Source organism: Lepidochelys kempii, chromosome 17 (genome assembly GCF_965140265.1).
Source record: "Lepidochelys kempii isolate rLepKem1 chromosome 17, rLepKem1.hap2, whole genome shotgun sequence".
Taxonomy (NCBI): domain Eukaryota; kingdom Metazoa; phylum Chordata; order Testudines; family Cheloniidae; genus Lepidochelys; species Lepidochelys kempii.
The window spans coordinates 16,926,573-16,940,306 of NC_133272.1; the positions used below are offsets into that span (position 1 = coordinate 16,926,573).

Here is a 13,734-nt window from a genome sequence, read left to right on the forward strand (position 1 = left end):
GGCAAACGCAGCAATTCAGTTTGGTAACTGAAGTACCTCTCATTTGACTGTGCTGTCTTGCAATAGAAATATTACTTGACACTCACACTGGCAAATTTTATATGCTTCTTGGTTTAGCCTACTGATCGTTAATGGGCCTGAAATGGAACTGAAAGGAACATAACAGATCAACTTGCTTACTCACCAGAATATCATAAGGTGGAATGTTACCTAGATGGCTGCTTATAAAGTATAGCTTAGATGGCTTAAAGAGAGAGGAACATTAGAAACCTACATTACTGGGGCTTGGTAGAACATTGAGTAAACGCATTAGCCTTTCCTCATCCCTGAAGGTCTGAGTTAAGCCACAAGCAGAGAAGGAGCCTGGCAGTACTATGCATAATTGGACCTTCCAGAACCATCAGCCCTGGAATAGCTTGATAGCTGTGGGTCAGAAGCAAGCTGTTTTCACATACTTGTGAGGTGGTAAACCTTGCACTAGCATTTACAACAAACACTTCTGGCTCTAGCCAATGCTATCAGTCCCTCACTTTGACAAGCACAGATATCCAACATATTCATCTGAATGGGAAACAGGAGATCGACACAGTCTGCTCTTAACAATAAAATAGACCCAAGGTTTTTGATGCGAAAGGACAGTAAGGGCAAAGTTTTCAAACTTGGGTACTTAGAACTAGGCACCTAAACAGATATTCAAGACACCAAATAAATGTGGCCAAATTCTGTGGGATTCAGAGCCATTCAGAGATAATTTCCATGGGAGCTGTGAGTCCCCAGCAATGCTGAAGATCAGTTCACTTATTTAGGCAGGCAAGTACAAAAGAATTGTCCTAGGGCTTGTCTTCACTACTGGGGTTAGTTGACCTAACTTATGCTACTCCGACTATGTGAATAATGTAGCTGTAGTCGACGTAGCATAGGTCAACTTACCCCAGTGTCTTCACTGTGCTGTGTCAATAGATGCTCTCCGGTCAACTTTTACTCTTCTCGGGGAGCTGGAGTACCAGAGTCGACCCAAGTGAGCTCTAGACCCACTAAATTGACACCCGCTGCACCGATTGCAGCAGCATGGATCTCCCAGTAGTGAAGACATGACAAGCCCTAAGTGTATGCATTCTAGAGACTGGGCAAGACTTCCTACAGTCCATGAAAGACACAGATTTTAATGAAATGCCTTAGATGATGACATGAAATTACTCAAGAACTAAATTTCTTACCATCCGTACCCTTACCAAGTATTGTATTCAGCTACGGTTTAGCTCATTTGTGCCTATTTTACTGTGTAATGCTAAAAGCCTAAGTGCATGAATGAGACAGACTAAGTGGGCAAACTGGTTCAGATATACTGGAACCTCCCTGAACCTTTACCCATCCCCTCTATATTAACTTTTTTATCTGCCTTCCATTTTCATACTCCTCTGACTCTTCCCATTTCTACCTAGGACTGGTAGAAACACTGCAAGGGAGGTTACTCTTGCTTTTAGCATCAGCTGTAAAGTCATGCACAGGTTTCCAGTGTGAAATCAGTGTCTCTCTTAATTCCCCTTAACTGGCTTCTCCCCACTACTCGCCTTCATTGAACAACCTTTATATTGCAGGCTTGATGCATTATTAATTGGCAAAATATCCTCATGCTGTAGGTTCATTTGTAAAACCATCCTGTACTGACACAGGAGCAATCCCATTTAACGGTATTCAGGCATCCGGGTGGATTCTTCTACCAAATCCAAAGAGTGACTATGGATACACTCTATTAAGTGCATTTGCAGCTACCGTCTAATGAGATTTCAATCATATGTTCAGTCATGATATTCGGCAGTGTTACTAGGAATTTGCAACTCAAGACCTATTTCATGGGTCTGGTCTTATTACTGGAATCCAGTAATCTCTAAGTGGCAAACCCAGAATTTTCTGCCACATGTGAAACTCCTACACTTAAAAACAAAAAAAAAAGCCAGTGCTTCAAAAGTTTCTGGTGCCAGCAAGACTGAATTTCCCACGTTCACACTGTTTGCACATACTCCTAGAACACAGGAGCCCATGTCCACAGTCTTTATACATTAACCAGTAGGCCAGGCATACTGTGATGATTCATGCAGAGTCATATTCTCCTACATTATGAAAGGGGTTATTGTTTTTTGTTTACAGCGGTGAACACCTGACAGCAGGCTCTCTCTCACCATATCCCCAGTAAGGAATATGGACGAGGAACTTTCACCCACATCTTCTGGGTCCATTTCTCTCTCCACCCTTAAGTCCCTTCCTTCCTTGAATCTACTCAACAGCGTGTGTCTGAACCCGTGTTCACGTGAGTTTAATGATGCCTTCGGTCTCCCATAAATCCTTCTCTTCAGGACGGAGAACGCCACCTTCCAAAGGCCTCCAACCCCTCCTTCTGCCAAGAGTAGACTCAGCCCTAGGTCTTCTAACACGCTCACCACTGGGCCGAGGTAATTATTTCAGTTTTCTTTCTCTCTGTGAAAGATTATTAATCAAGCTGTCCTGAAGCCCTTCCAAGAGTGAGACCTGGAGAACACCAACCATAAATGACCTCTTCTATTCCCAAAGCAAGGATACATTGGCTTACAACCCCTCTTCAAAGGGATCACTCTTCAAGACCTATATCTGGATAGCCTGAAGACAATCAAACACCAGACTAACTCTCAGGTCTAAATACAATGGAACACAGAGTGCAAGCCAGGGAATAGCACTCACATATTTACCTTCTATCAGATCGTCACAATTTTTCATGGGCTTATCCTACCAACTTGATTGACAATTAAAGAGGCCTAACTTTTTTTTATGCTTCATGGCAATGCAACAATACATGAGTAACCTTATTTCACAATAAAGACACAAACACTGAGATGGCATGATATCACTGTTGTATCATCATTTTATTTCATAGGATACCTGTAGTAAACGCCTTTCCCAACCTAGTCCTGGCCTCCTGCAGTTAAGAACCCACCTGCTCTTATCCCCACCTCAGACAACTGCCTTTCACCTTCACTTTATCTTCTCAACCTAGGACCACAACTACTGAAGTTTAATGCCTTCTCCTGAAGCTTCATAGGACATGCTAATAGCGAACAGGTTACACGATTGGACAGATGGGCTCATGTAGAACTGATCAATTAAATTGTTTTTAATTGTTCACTTTATTAATATAACTTCATAAGCAAAGTTTTATGAATGAAACAACATTCATTCATAAAACTAGTTACCCCAATAACTGGCTAATTGAGTTTCACTTTCAATCCAACTGCTGCTTAAATCGCTGAAACTTACACTGTTTCAACATTGTAACTTCTGTTCACTGTTTGCCATTCCTTACACTTGTCCATACTGTAACAAACTCCATTTTAACTTGTCATGATCTCTGTGTGTATATAATGTCTTCTGCAGTTTCCACGGTATGCATCCGATGAAGTGGGCTGTACCTCACAAAAGCTCATGCTCAAATAAATTGGTTAGTCTCTAAGGTGCCACAAGTATTCCTTTTCTTTTTGCGAATACAGACTAACACGGCTGTTACTCTGAAACCTGTCATTTTAAAATGCTCACTTCATTTTGTAAAAGCTTGCTGCATCCTTCATTTTTGCAAAACCTTGCTGTAATCTTATTAGTTTAGTTTAGATGTGTGAATGAGGTATGTATGGATGATGGAATCAACCTCCAGCCCCAGCCTGTCCTGATGAAATAAAGTGTAAACACCCAATGGCTCAAGATGCAGACAACAGCCCTGACAAAGTAAGAGGAGTCCACCCTCAAAACAAAAGAACAAAAGTACAATTGAAGAAACATCAAAGCCAGGTCTTAGGCTGAAAGTCATGTCTGCAATTGACGGGTGATCAATCACACCGGACCCAGAGGCAGTGTGACACAGCAAGACCTATAGACTCTGGATTCAAACTCAACCCTACAAAAAGGATGGGTGAGAAGGAAGACTTTGGAGGGTAACATTCTGCTGCCAACATGGAAAGGCATCGGTGCATGTCCAACAGAGGCTCAGCTCTTCCTTATGCCTGGCTTTCCTGGCCAGTTAGCCGCCACAAGCTACGGACCCAAGCCACGAACACACACTACATTCAGGAGCGGTAAATATACAGCAGCTGCAGAACCTGTGCGTGTGTATGAACGAACGTGTGAATGAATGTGAAACTGAATGAAATGTTATAGCTATAACTGACTGCCTACAATGATTCTTTCTGTATTCACAATAAATGTGACATTTTGTCTTATCCCCTTTAATAAGATCCTGCTGGTTTTTATTTTATTGGTATAACACTCATACGTTGAGAGACACTGTACACTCCACCAAATCACGTTTAATTCTCCAGAAAGTTTAGGAACAGTATCACATGGGACTGCAAGGCCATCGCACTCTAGCGAACTGCCAAGTCAGGCTTCCACAGTGTTGAAACGTAGCACGCAATGCCATCAGTAATGAAATGCTGCATACTGGGAAGGCGTGCAGCTGTCTTATCACCATCGTTAAAAGGACCACATGAGGTTTATGGGCATTTTATATGTACTCACTCTCCCCTGTAACATGCATTTAGAAGCTTACAAGCATTTCTGTCCTTGCCAATTCAGTCCTGTTTAATTTAAGGAACATTTCCCCCTCCCTCCATACATCCCCTTAACTTTTTGAACAGGGCTGAAATGAACAATGATAAAAATTATTTATGAAGCACTCCCTAGCACTTAGTAAACATTCAAGGAGATAGGACTGACAGACACGCCAGCACCCTACGCAATATGACATCTCGGGTTGTGCACCATCAAGCTCAGCTCTGAGAATCCACAACAGCTGCAGCAGGACAAACAAAACACTGATGTTACGGGTCTCACAAAAACAGAGACCGCTTTAAAAATGTATCCTGGTTGGCAATGAATTAAACACAAACACACCCACACACACCCTCTGAGCTTCCTCGCTGAATAGCTCAATCAAGTCTAAAGGTCTTTCCCCACCAGACAGCTTAAAAGCTGAGACGGGATGATTTTTGCTCCTTGAAATGTCAGTCACCCTTTCTGTAATTGAAGCTGACTGGCAAGCTTTCCCAACTAATAGAAACACATACAGGGACATGCACAGGGATTTATTTATTCACAGAATGGGACAAAGATACTAAAGACTGCAAAGCTCTTCAGGGCAGGGTCTGTCTTTCTGTTATGTACGTACATTGCCTAGCACAACAGGATCCCACAATTTCAGCTGGAGCCTCTAGCTGCTACCAAGATACAAATAATAAATGAACAATAATCATATATAACTATGTCCATTTAAAGAGACAGGTTCTGATCCTACAACTCCCATAAAGACAGTAGAAGAAGTCTCACTGACTTCCATGGTAGCTGGATCAGGCCAACAATGCGTAGACTTCATGGGGATGTCCTTTACGTGTGCCAAACATTTTTCAATAGCCTAAACATCCAACATCTTCCTAAGCAAAAAGGGAAAATGTATGCGCAAGTGCACAGATGCACAGAGCCACCTCCTCAGGTCCCTACTCCGTTTTTACTCAGTCCTCATGCAGGCCTGTTGAAGTTAACGAGAGTTTGCCAGAAAAAGGATCCAGCCCAGGGCGTGCGCAAGTCTCCTCTAGCACAGTGTTCTGTCAGGCTCACCCAGAAGGATGCCTGAGCTCCGATTAGCAATCCCGATGTCTCAGTGCTGGCTGCTGTCTTCATTGCCATGAGCTGGCAGGGGCCACGAAAGCCTTTGCGGCAGCGTGCATGAGTTATGCTTACAGTGATTCTGAACGACAGAGACATCTCCTCTGATTTCAGCATCCACAGCATCTCAGGATATTAGACTAGCTAATGAACTCAAGAACAGAGAGCAGCAGACGCACTGTTACGAACAGAACAGTATTGTGCATGCAGTAAAATCCATTCAGAGTTATTTCAAAGGTTTCAATAGGACATGGTGCCGTTCTGCCCCTACCAGCCAGGGAGCTGATATTCTGAGCAGGCAGTCAGGCTCTCACAGAGTGCTCCAGACCCCCGGCGGGGAGAGGAGAGCCAGCAGAGATGGGAACTGTTACTTGAGAACAGTTGACAGGGACATTCTTTCTGATAATTTTGTCTCCTTTATTTTTTGTAGCAGAAACGAGCTCACCTTCCAATGAACTCTTCTGTCACCTGAGGTGGAACTTCGGGGCTTTGGCGCTACAACTGCACTCGAGACACCTTCATCACCGGCTGTCACGTCTTTGAATGCATCGCACGCTCCTGAATGCACCGACGGGGGTCAGGTGAGGCGAGAACACAACTCCTCCTTTGCTAAAAGCAAAGGGGGGGCTGCCCTCCTTCTCCCCAACTTGGGCAAACAGTGCTCCCGCACAGCTCCCTCTCCTCCTCGATTGGTGCTGAGAGCTCCCCCTCCCCTTTCCATCTACTGTAACCACTCAGGAAGGGCCCTGGGGCCAGTAAGGGGTAGAAAAGGAGCACAGGATGGGTGAGAGATACCTGTATGACTCAGAGATCGGCAGAGCCCTCCTGCTTCAATCAACTCGAACTACTTCATCCCTGTGGTAACTCTTGCATCTTTCCCCCCCCCGAGCAAAAGTTGAGAGGTTCAGTGGGGTAAGGGCCCAAAGACAGGGTGACCATGACTCTGCGCAGGTCTGGCTTGAGCCCTCTCCCCCTGCGGGGCTGTGGTTGCTGCTCGCCCAAGCCCTCCCTGAGCCTTGAGCAAGGCTGTCACTGCACAAGGTTGTCATTGCTTGCTCAAGCCCTGCCTGGTCCTCTCCCTCCCACATGAGGCTGTCACTGCTCGCTTGCCGCTGTCACTGCTCGCTTGCCCCTCTCCCGCCCCGCCCGCCACTTTTTTGACAAAAGAGGATAAAGTCAACTGAAAAAGTCAACAAAAGCAAATGGGACAAATGCCTCGTTTTGGGGGGGGAAAGTCAGGACGGCTGGGACAGGGCTTAAAGAAGGGACTGTCCCGGTCAAAACGGGACGTATGACCATGCTAGTTACTCAAAGCTCAGCCACCCTTATTTGTGCAAACCTCTCAAGCACCGCTTAGCTTGTGATATTCTGGCCAGAGCCAGTCCGAGATTGAGCTGACCCCAGCCAAACTTCTGTGCCTGGAAGCAACAGAAGTAAATGTGAGCCTCTTTCCCGGTCTTCCCCCACCTTTTAAAAAAGTAAGGTTTAGAAGGTGTAGCAGTGGGAGAGAGGAACTGAAGAAAATGGCATTCTCCGGTTCCTTCAGGAATTCTCACACTTCCTGTAAAAATATGCAAGATAGGCTCTGATTTTGGCACATCTGGGTCTAGTCCTAGCGGGAACCAAGTCATCAAGAGGCAGCCAGGAAAGTGAAGAGAGAGCTATCTGGCCGAGCTCCAGCTCAACAGGCCAGGTTGAATTTGAGAGAGTTTGGGGTATTAATTGTAGATGAACCAACGTATCCATGACAGCTACCAGAAAGTTCCCCTCTGGAGGAAAGAAACCATCTCTTTAGAAGTGTGTGCAACAAGAGTGATGTAGTGGTGGGAGTCTGCTATAGACCACCGGACCAGGGGGATGAGGTGGATGAGGCTTTCTTCCGGCAGCTCACGGAAGCTACTAGATCGCATGCCCTGATTCTCATGGGTGACTTTAATTTTCCTGATATCTGCTGGGAGAGCAATACAGCGGTGCATAGACAATCCAGGAAGTTTTTGGAAAGCGTAGGGGACAATTTCCTGGCGCAAGTGCTAGAGGAGCCAACTAGGGGGGGTGCTTTTCTTGACCTGCTGCTCACAAACCGGGTAGAATTAGTGGGGGAAGCAAAAGTGGATGGGAATCTGGGAGGCAGTGACCATGAGTTGGTTGAGTTCAGGATCCTGACGCAGGGAACAAAGGTAAGCAGCAGGATACGGACCCTGGACTTCAGGAAAGCAGACTTCGACTCCCTCAGGGAACGGATGGCCAGGATCCCCTGGGGGACTAACTTGAAGGGGAAAGGAGTCCAGGAGAGCTGGCTGTATTTCAAGGAATCCCTGTTGAGGTTACAGGGACAAACCATCCCGATGAGTCGAAAGAATAGTAAATATGGCAGGCGACCAACTTGGCTTAATGGTGAAATCCTAGCGGATCTTAAACATAAAAAAGAAGCTTACAAGAAGTGGAAGGTTGGACATATGACCAGGGAAGAGTATAAAAATATTGCTCGGGCATGTAGGAATGTTATCAGGAGGGCCAAATCGCACCTGGAGCTGCAGCTAGCCAGAGATGTCAAGAGTAACAAGAAGGGTTTCTTCAGGTATGTTGGCAACAAGAAGAAAGCCAAGGAATGTGTGGGCCCCTTACTGAATGAGGGAGGCAACCTAGTGACAGAGGATGTGGAAAAAGCTAATGTACTCAATGCTTTTTTTGCCTCTGTTTTCACTAACAAGGTCAGCTCCCAGACTGCTGCGCTGGGCATCACAAAATGCGGAAGAGATGGCCAGCCCTCTGTGGAGATAGAGGCGGTTAGGGACTATTTAGAAAAGCTGGACGTGCACAAGTCCCTGGGGCCGGACGAGTTGCATCCGAGAGTGCTGAAGGAATTGGCGGCTGTGATTGCAGAGCCACTGGCCATTATCTTTGAAAACTCGTGGCGAGCCGGGGAAGTCCCGGATGACTGGAAAAAGGCTAATGTAGTGCCAATCTTTAAAAAAGGGAAGAAGGAAGATCCTGGGAACTACAGGCCAGTCAGCCTCACCTCAGTCCCTGGAAAAATCATGGAGCAGGTCCTCAAAGAATCAATCCTGAAGCACTTGCATGAGAGGAAAGTGATCAGGAACAGCCAGCATGGATTCACCAAGGGAAGGTCATGCCTGACTAATCTAATCGCCTTTTATGATGAGATTACTGGTTCTGTGGATGAAGGGAAAGCAGTGGATGTATTGTTTCTTGACTTTAGCAAAGCTTTTGACACGGTCTCCCATAGTATTCTTGTCAGCAAGTTAAGGAAGTATGGGCTGGATGAATGCACTATAAGGTGGGTAGAAAGCTGGCTAAATTGTCGGGCTCAACGGGTAGTGATCAATGGCTCCATGTCTAGTTGGCAGCCGGTATCAAGTGGAGTGCCCCAAGGGTCGGTCCTGGGGCCGGTTTTATTCAATATCTTCATAAATGATCTGGAAGATGGTGTGGATTGCACTCTCAGCAAATTTGCGGATGATACTAAACTGGGAGGAGTGGTAGATACGCTGGAGGGGAGGGATAGGATACAGAAGGACCTAGACCAATTGGAAGATTGGGCCAAAAGGAATCTGATGAGGTTCAATAAGGATAAGTGCAGGGTCCTGCACTTAGGACGGAAGAACCCAATGCACAGCTACAGACTAGGGACCGAATGGCTAGGCAGCAGTTCTGCAGAAAAGGACCTAGGGGTGACAGTGGACGAGAAGCTGGATATGAGTCAGCAGTGTGCCCTTGTTGCCAAGAAGGCCAATGGCATTTTGGGATGTAGAAGTAGGGGCATAGCGAGCAGATCGAGGGACGTGATCGTTCCCCTCTATTCGACATTGGTGAGGCCTCATCTGGAGTACTGTGTCCAGTTTTGGGCCCCACACTTCAAGAAGGATGTGGATAAATTGGAGAGAGTCCAGCGAAGGGCAACAAAAATGATTAGGGGACTGGAACACATGAGTTATGAGGAGAGGCTGAGGGAGCTGGGATTGTTTAGCCTGCAGAAGAGAAGAATGAGGGGGGATTTGATAGCTGCTTTCAACTACCTGAAAGGGGGTTCCAAAGAGGATGGCTCTAGACTGTTCTCAATGGTAGCAGATGACAGAACGAGGAGTAATGGTCTCAAGTTGCAGTGGGGGAGGTTTAGATTGGATATTAGGAAAAACTTTTTCACTAAGAGGGTGGTGAAACACTGGAATGCGTTACCTAGGGAGGTGGTAGAATCTCCTTCCTTAGAGGTTTTTAAGGTCAGGCTTGACAAAGCCCTGGCTGGGATGATTTAACTGGGAATTGGTCCTGCTTTGAGCAGGGGGTTGGACTAGATGACCTTCTGGGGTCCCTTCCAACCCTGATATTCTATGATTCTTCCCAGCAGAAAGCATTTGGACAGGACTCTGACACATGTATCTCTTTCTATAGGGTGGGTAAGGTGAGTAGTAGATTTTACTTTTCCCCTGAGCAGTTAAGACTAAACAGACATTTCGTATCATAGGCTCATCCCTGCAAGGCTCTAACTCATAGGTGGCAACATCTGGCCCTCCAAACATTTTAATCCAGCCCTCAAACTCCCACCGGGAAGTGGGATCCAGGGCTTGCCCTGCTCCAGCGCTCCAGCCAGGGAGCGGGGTCGAGATCTTGCCCCACTCAGCATAGCTCCCGAAAGCAGCAGCTTGTCCCCCATCCAGTTCCTATGCGTAGGAGCAGCCAGGGGCCTCCGCATGCTGCCCCCACCCCAAGCACTGCCCCCGCAGCTCCCATTGACTGGGAACCGCAGCCAATGGGAGCTGCAGGGGTGGCACCTGCGGACAGGGCAGCGCGCAGAGCCACCTGGCCACACCTCTGCATAGGAGCCGGAGGGAGGACATGCCATTGTTTCTGGGAGCTGCTTGAGGTAAGTGCTGCCCAGAGCCTACTCCTCTGCCCCCTCCCACCCTCTGAACCCCTTGGTCCCAGCCTGGAGCACCCTCCTGCACCCCTAACCCCTCATCCCCAGCCCCACCCCAGAGCTTGCACCCCAGCCCCCAATTTTGTGAGCATTCATGGCCCACCATACAATTTCCAAACCCAGATGTGGTCCTTGGGCCAAAAAGTTTGCCCACCCCTGCTCTAACACCAAGCTGTGGCTACCAAAATACTGCTGAGCCAACTTACAGCCCTTGTCCATCAGCACCTGAATTACTTTTAGCACAGATCCATTGAACAGCTGTGCAAACTGACAAGGATCTAATGTTAGTCCGGGGACCAGGTACAGCACAGCCACAGCTCCCAGACTCCAGATACAAAACTGCATTGGGAATCTGTTTTGCCTGCCCTCTGAAACAGACTTCAGCTTGTATACAATGGTACAGAACCATTCCATCAATGCAATGAGACTTCAGCGAAAACATCCAGTCCCCTTTAGACCTACAAAAAGATGGCCTAGTGCTTTTAATTTTGCTTGTTTCTGCTTTTAAATCTCAGTATTTATTTTATTCAATAGCACCTAACACACATTATTAGGTATACATTTTATGAGGCAACAGACGCCATAATGCTATAGAGGGCTTGAGATTTTTCTTTGCTTCCAAGGAACCTCAGTTTTATTTTTTTACACTGAGTAATTTTCCTTGTCTCTTTTATCTCTCCTTGAACTAAAAGGACCTGAAGTAAGCCAGGCATGTTTCAAAGACATGATTTTATGAAGCACTGAACTCTCAGACGAATTTTTGCTTTGGCTGATATTTTGTTCCACGAGGGGTTGTTTCTTCCCTTTTTTCAGGGCCAAATTCAGAGTGGACGCACACAACAAAGGTACCTAACAGTAAGTCTGTATAATTTACCTGCAGAGGGAGAAGAAGCTGGGTTGATTCTGTCTTAGATATTTTTATAGCATCTGCCCTACTACACCATAAGAGCATTTAAGCACTGAACCAACCAACAGGAGGGTGCTGGAGGCTGGAAGATACAAAACACCTTGTTTTATCTCACAGCCCTCTGTTGGTTGCTCTTCCTGCTCCGACCTCTTCTTCCCTCAGCATTTAATTCACACAGACTTACTGATGTGCAATTTACACCAGCTCCAAACTGCCATCACCTCTGAAAATAGCCCATTAATTTTCTGCCAAGTCAAAAACAGTTTGAGCCTCATATCAGAAGAGCAGTCCACAGCCTCAGGGCCAGGCACAGTTTATAAAAAGAATTTGTGGCCCCAGTGTTACCTGAGCCTCCAGAAGTAGATGTGATCCAGCAAATCCTTCTTGGGTGCTAAGCTAAGTAATAAAAGGCAGGTAAACAATCCTCGAATCAATAGAAGTTTGCTCCTCCAGGTGTTTTAGCTTGTTCCCCCATTCAACCAGCTTTGTCACAACCTTATCTGGGTTGAGCCTCGTTTATACATAATCCCCTTTCATCCTGAAGGAGCCCCAAATGCTTAACTACACACACCCCCCCCACACTGGGATCATTTTGCCCATCTCTGAAGTACAGCCACCATTAAGGAGAGGTGAGCTTTACTCAAGCCATGTGTATGGGAAATATCACAGCACTGTGAGATACTGAAAGCACTTTGCAAGCTTTCCACGCCTATGCACCTCCTCACTTTAAGAAATCGTAGCTGTCTGCCCACCAGAGAGCTGATTACTGGACCTTAGTGTGAAGGGAGGTGTGGGAGGCCACCACGAGAGGGGGAAAAATACAACTCTTCAAGGCTTCCCCAGAGACAGAACTCTGGACAGATGAAGCAACCACGAGAGCTATTAGTCTGACTAACACAGACAATCACGGGGTCCCAGCAGCCACATCCAAACACTCAGAAGATCCAGCACATTCTGGTTACTCCTGATAACTAAGTGGCTTCAAGGTGAAGTTATTTAGAAAGAGAACAATGGAGCAATCACAGGTTTATATGGCCTTTTGATGAAACACCATAAGGCAAGGCAGCCCAGCGAGGATGAGCCCCAGATATATAGGGCAATCACACCTATGATTAATCAAAACACCATCTAAAAAGAAGACTTGACTTTTGCCATAGTCATTAATCAGTGATGACGGTGTCGGGCAAGGGGGCTGGAGAAATATTCACCTCTTCATGTGGAATGAAAATATAACGACTGGAGCCATGTTTTGGTAGAGGAGCTCTGTGGGGCCTCTTGTGCGCAGTAAGCACCTGAATGAATCATTTGCCTTTGAGCCCCATGACAGCTCACTCAGGGTTTTAAGTCTGCATGTTGTCATTTCATTACTGAGTCTGCACCAATACCCTGAAGGGGTTTTCCTCAGATACTCACCAAAATGCCAAAAATGGTTTGCTGGTGAAACTGCTATGATGTGCACATACACAGGGACAGGACTCCTTAAAGGCCAGGCACAAAGGACTTGAATTTTTACTGGGTGTTTGCACGTGCGAAGTACAGGCACAGATACAGACTTGTTTAATTCTGGGCAGGGAGTTGAACCAAAACCGAATCGGTTTAAACCAGTACCGAACCTGAACTATACTTTTGTCCTACTTGCTGAACCTCAACTGGAACTGAACTGGGGGGCTGGGTTACTACTTCAAATAAAGGTCCGGCATTTTTAAGCGCAATATTTTAGAACGCTACTGTGATCTTATTTTCAACAAGACAACAAAAATAACAAATAGGTACACGGTGGCTACCAGAGAGGCCTGCCCTGGTATAATGAGAAGAGAATGAGAAGAAAACAAGGCCAGTCACAAGAGCAGGGAGGGAGTGAGGAAGCTTAGGAGCTGCCTGCACACCACATGAGGCAGCAGGAGGCCCCAGAGATAGATGGACCATCTCTGAGACACCCTCCGGAGGACAGAAGTGGTGGAACGCTTCCTGGTCCCAGAAGTTAACAACAACTCTTCCAGCCTGGCTCCCCAGCCCTTCTCTTCTCCCCCTTAGATTCCCTCCACCCACCCCCAACCCCAGGGGCAGCTCCTCCCTCCAGTTCCCACACTTGAGGCACGACCCATGCACCAAACTCAGATTTATCCTCTCAAGGAATAAACATTAGAAAACGTTATTTTAGTTTTCTCAAACAAACTGTTCATAGAAAAAAAAATAATTATGCTTATTT

The 13,734-nt window shown here is 46.3% G+C and overlaps 1 protein-coding gene across 3 annotated transcripts in view; it reads right to left on the reverse strand.

The window, feature by feature from the left end:
• SPNS2 (SPNS lysolipid transporter 2, sphingosine-1-phosphate) overlaps positions 1 to 13,734 on the reverse strand; it is a 182,544-nt gene that overhangs the window by 76,855 nt on the left and 91,955 nt on the right. The window lies entirely within an intron of this gene.